Genomic DNA, 5,572 nt, shown 5'->3' with positions numbered 1-5,572 from the left:
ACCTTCGCTTGTTCCTAAAATTCATTCTTTGGTTTTAGAGAACACGAACTCGTGCAGGTCAGGTTGGGAGATTGTTTTTCTCTATGTCATTTGGAGGTTCCCTGTATGGTTTGGAGGTCACCCACCCGAGACCACCTTTTCTCCCTGTATCATTAGGACATCTTCTTGTATTAGCTTTTTCCTTGCTTCAATCTAATTGTCGCACATTTTTTCTGTTATTTGAACAAACTCCAGATTGTCAGCCAAAAGGATAGAGCCTCTTTCATACACGCAGGGGAATGCTGTAATTACAGTTATGGAAAATGTCACCTGACAGTGGAGCAGGGCACAAAGAGTGCAAAGCGAGACCTAAACCTAAACTGGGGGCGCAGTCTCGCCTACAGAGCTGGGAAGGGCACAGGGTTTATGCGCAGAGCCTGCAGAGAGGCAGAGGGAAGCATTGTGGCTAACCGAAGGACAAGCTCTGTGTGATGCCTGCTGAGTTTCCGTGCAGGAACCACAATGGCCTCCTGTTCCTAAATAGAAGTTCAGCTCTGCACCATGTTTTTTTGCTGGAACCTCCTAAGACTATCATGTTGTTCCTTAGCTTCCAGCACTCCAAACAATGACTGCTGTCCACTGTCTTTATGGCCTGGCAGCATCTTGAGTCCTCCTATGGCTGTTCTGAGCCTCAAGTAGCAGGATCCCAAGGATGGTGAGGACCAGGCCAGCCAGCACTAACCGGAGGAGATTCTCCACTGGGTAGTCCAGGGTATGTGGCCCTAAGGTGGGACAGAGAGGTCACAGAGTTTAGTACAGGTGGCAGAGATTTCAAGGTCCGTTCTATGCACCCAGCAGCCTGTCTGCCCTGGACAGGCCTGGGGCCATGGTGTCCAGCCCATAATGGAGAAGTCTCCTTTCCTGTCTGGGTTCTGAGTGCATCTGTGATGGGCTGATGGCGTCAGTGGTTCCTGAGTACCAAGTTCGTGGAGCAGGAGCTGCAGTGCTGGAGAGACTCGAGCTGTGCCTCAGCTCCACATCTGGTGTCTCCTCCTACTGAGATAGCTCTATGCGGTCCTGAACAAGCTCTCTTCCTCCTGTGGCAAGTTCCCTCAGGCCCATCATGGGATTGTTCAGGCTCCCCATATTCCATGAATACAAACCTTGTGTCTGACACAATTATGAGCAAACGGTATGTGACCTACCAGAGATCGGGATGCGTGAGAGTGAGGCTTTCTGAGTTGAGAAATAACTGAGCCTTTGTCCACCCTCTGCTCTGTGAGGGCCACCAAAGGATGTGAGCTGACTCTGGTGAAGGAGGGCTTCCCTGCTCCTCCAGTGCAGGGACCAGGAGCCAGGTTTCACGGCCCCTGAACATTTAGAGTCTGCTCTCTCCACAGGGTGTCTCCTTGAAGCCTGGACCTCAGACTCCTCCACTCCATTGACTTAAGGTAGTGTTCACCCAGTGCTTAGGGTCTGGGAAGCCATGAGGCTCCCTAAAGTCCTTTCCCTGCTTTTGTGGAGACTGGCCCTGCCATGAAACCTGCAAATCACACGTGCACTGCACTCTTGTCTGTCTGGGGAAAGCGTCTTCACTCATGTTGTAAGGCCTGCTCTGGAGGCAGAGGGACAGCAGAGGTGCTGGCCATCATATGAGGGCACCAGGAGCATGTGCTGGTCCATTCCCTACCCATCAGTCCAGCCCAACTTCTCTGCTTCAATCTGTGCCTTTCTGTGATCCCTCTTTGGCTGAGGTCCTGGGATACATCTCATAGGAGCCTGGTCAGGGAGCTTCATGCTGCACTACCTTCGCCACAGGCAGAGGCTCCCTGTGGACCTCTCCCTCTTGCCCATATCCTGAGGTCTCAGCCCCATGTGAAGAAAGGACACAACGATCATGTGAGTTCATAGACGTCAGAAACCAATACCCTCCCTGGGACACGGAGTCATGAGGGGGACCTGGATAGTGTAATGTTGTTGGAATCCTGGTCCCTTAGTGAAAAACAATGAAGGGACAGGCTGGGGTTGAGTGCAGGGAGTCTGACATCCAGCCTCCTTCTCTTCACAAGAGCTGGGCTCCCTGAGCTGCAGGGCAATAATCACAGCTGCTGCCCTGTCTGGTACTATTCCCACTGTCACCATCACTGCACAGAGGGACAGAGCTCTTGCATTGTGGGGTCATGGAGGCTTCGCTGGGAGCCTTGTCCTGTGAATTCTCAGAATCCTCAGAATTCTCCAATGGAAGATTCTACCTGGGACTGCTGACATCAGAAATCTGATCTCAGATGCAGGGGTGGGGGGATCGGCTGCCCCCTCCTTGGACAGAAGGAAAGTGCCTATCAAGCTTTGTGCATGACACAGCAGAATCACATCCTCTTTTGAGGACATTGTTGGTCCTGGTTGCACTGACAGGTAGGATGTGTCAGGGAGCTGTCCGGGAGAGAAGGATCTCTCACAGCAAGATAAGCATCAGTGCAACTTGAAGGTCAAGAACAAGCCTCCCTTTACACCTGGAGACACTGAGGCCCAGCCAGGAGGGACTTCTCCAAGTCTCCATCTCCAGAGGAGGGGGCACCATCCCCACAGCTCAGCTCTGGCCACAGACCACTCCCAACAGTGCCCTCACTCACCAAGCTTGGGTCCAGACGCTGGAGGGAGGGGCTGACCCTTAGGGTTTCCTAGGCAGAGGGGGCAGGTGAGGGGCTGGGCTCCCTGCACCCCACTTCAGCTGCTGGTCCACCCCAGGCTGCACACCATCTCCTTCAGCTGTGACACAACCCATGTAGCCCAGATTCTGAGCCCTGGGGATCCAGTTTCCTTTCCCAAATCACTATCCCTGGAAAACTGCAGAGTCAAGACTGGAAGCAACATTGAGATGGGCTGAGCATCTCCAGGCATCCTGGACACAGGATACAGGGACCAAGCATAAGACATTCCTGCTGTGTAGCTTGGCACTAGGGGTGGGGCATGAGGTCACCCTGGGTTGAGGACCTGAGGGGTTGTGGGACTGGGGTGCACCAGGCTGGACTCTCCTCTCCCTAGGGCTAGGGCCTCTGCCCTGAGGCACATTCAAGACAGGAAGGATGGGTGATGACAACAGGCCCAGGGAGAGTCCACCTCTGCCTGGTTCTCCCAGTGCCCTCACATCCACCCAGCCCATAGCATCCCTGAGAGGATTCATAGGGACCCTGAGCTCAGTCATGCATGGGTGAGAAACAACACACCCGACACTGTGAGCTCCAGGGTCAGCAGGTGTGGAGAGGAGTTCTGAGAGCCATAGCACCTGTAAGTACCTCCAGGAGCTGAGCTCGCAACTCCCATGGAGAATTCTGCCTGGGACTGCTGACCTCGGGACACTGATCTCAGACACAAGGGAGGATCAGCTGTCCCCCGCCCTTGAACAAAAGGAAAGTGTCCATTGGGCTCTGTGACTGACACAGCAGGGTCACATCCTTTCCTGAGGCCACCGTGGGTCCTGGCTGCACTGAGAGGGAGGGTGTGCCAGGGAGCTGTCCTGGAGAGAAGGAGGGTGATGAGAGGTGGTCCCAAAGTAATGACATGAGGCCTCAGCAGGGCAGTCTCTGAGAATGCTCAGTTCCTGTATCCCCTGACTCTGCCCTGCTGACCTCCCCTGTCTCTCTGTCTCTCTTCCTGCACGACACCCCACCCTCACACTGACCATTAGCTCCTTGGCTCCCCCAGCAAGGCCTATGAAGTTTCTGCATCCCTGACATGCCCTGGGCTACTCACCAGGGATCAGGATGTCCAGGTGGTCGCTGCAGGGGTGGGTAAGCCACTCAGAGGCAAGGCTCTGTCCACTATAGTGTCAGTAGCAACCCCCATGGGACCTGTTCTAAGTTCCCAGACAGAAATCAGCATGGAAAAGCCAAGGCTGGGCCTACCAGCCAGGATTTTTGGAAGGTCACCTGTCCCCTCCTTGGAGAATGTGAGTCTGTCATAGCTGAGGTCAGAGCCACACTGGACAGTCAGGCTCTGTCCAGGGGCAAGAACAGGTCCTGACTGGGTCAGGAGGGAGGGCATCCTGAACAGTTTTGGGGGGAGGAGGTAACGGGCAGAGGTGCTGTTCCCTGCCCTTTTGTCCTGCCTTGTGGGTCGCCCTGACTGTCACACTGAAGATTGTAGCTGTATAAATGTTCTGACCCAACTTCCTCTTGGGGTTTCTCTGTACAAGGGGCCTGTCATTTATTTAGAAATTTCACCATGACTGGCTCAAAGAAAGGACTTGCTTACCTGAGAGCAGGAGCTCCAGGGCAGCACTGGGCTCTGACCACATGTGGGGAGTTTGCTGGTAGTAGCCGCAGAACCTGAATATCCACCTCCGCCTGGGGGTCACAGGGCCCACAGGGAACAGGGCCTGGAAGTGCCCTCTCGAGTCTTTCTGTGATTTCAGTGTCCAGGAGAGCTTGTCCCCTGCTTCCTCAGTCCGAATGAACCTTGTCAAATGCCTCCCGTGACCCACACTGGAGGGTGACATTCCCTCCTGATGTCAACACAAGACAAGCCAAGGCTGAGAGGCTGGGTTTGCTATAAAAATCTAGAAGAGAAGGAGGCAGTGTGAGAAATGGACTCACACCTCTCACACTGTCCTCAGCACTGTGAGAAGGGGACGTCCCTGAGAAAAGACACTTTCCTGAGGGCACAGCCTTGGCTGGGACCATGTGTGTTCTCTCACCTGTCACCACCAGCTCCAGGGACTCACTGGGCTTTGACCAGCCTGCAGGGCTGCGATAGTAACAACGATATTATCCTGCATGATCTTCTCTCATGGATGGGATGGAGAACTTGGCCTTTCTCCTGGGCTGAGGAGAGGTCTTTGTGTCTGAGATTTCTGGGCTGTGCTCTCAGTAGAGATGGTACTCCTGGGCCTCCAGGGCGCCCTCACACCAGAGGGTCACATGTTCCCCCCATGGTATCACAGAGCCTGGCTCAGCACAGAGCCTGGGCTTAGGGAGGGTCCCTGCAGGGAAATCTCAACTGGGTCCTAGGAACTCCTTCTCCCCTCAGATCTCATCTCTCAACCCCAGTGCCCTTTAGACCTCAGAACACAGGCCACACCTGCTGTGCTCCATCCCCACTGCCCAGGAGTGGCCCCGTGGCCCCAGGAGAGGAGAGACTAGGGGTAGCTTGGAATGCACTCACCTGCCTGCACTCCTGCCCTGTGATCCAGGCTCAGCCCTAGAAGAGAGATCCCTGTGAGAGCTTCTCCCTGGGGCCTGAGCAGGTCTCCTCCTCCCCGGAGCTTCCAGAGCCCCTGGTCTCCTGATGGGCCAGAGTCTGGGAGTGAGGTTCCAGATTCTGGGCTCTGCTCTGCACGTTTAGTTCTTACCAATAAACAGCAAAAGTGTCGTGTGGCTGCTGGTCATGGTGACTCCAGGTGAGTCTTTGCATAGATGACACCACCGGGCCTGACACACAGAGCTGTGCAGCAGGGGATTGGTTCCTGCCCTTCACAGGGTGGCCACAGCAGGTGGCCCACAGGAAGCAGAGCTGACTTCTGCAGTCGCCCGCCTGTGTCATCACAGGGCAGACCTGGCTGGGCTCCAGGCTGGTTGCAAGTTCCCCTTCTATCTGA

General features: G+C 54.9%; 1 pseudogene; it reads right to left on the bottom strand.

The window, feature by feature from the left end:
• Window positions 1-624: 624 nt before the first annotated feature.
• Window positions 625-5,363, bottom strand: LOC101581672 (annotated as a pseudogene).
• Between the last annotated feature and the right edge of the window lie 209 nt (window positions 5,364-5,572).

Source organism: Octodon degus, unplaced genomic scaffold, assembly GCF_000260255.1.
Source record: "Octodon degus isolate 3935 unplaced genomic scaffold, OctDeg1.0 scaffold00387, whole genome shotgun sequence".
Lineage (NCBI taxonomy): Eukaryota > Metazoa > Chordata > Mammalia > Rodentia > Octodontidae > Octodon > Octodon degus.
This window is presented reverse-complemented; position numbering and strand designations above follow the sequence as displayed.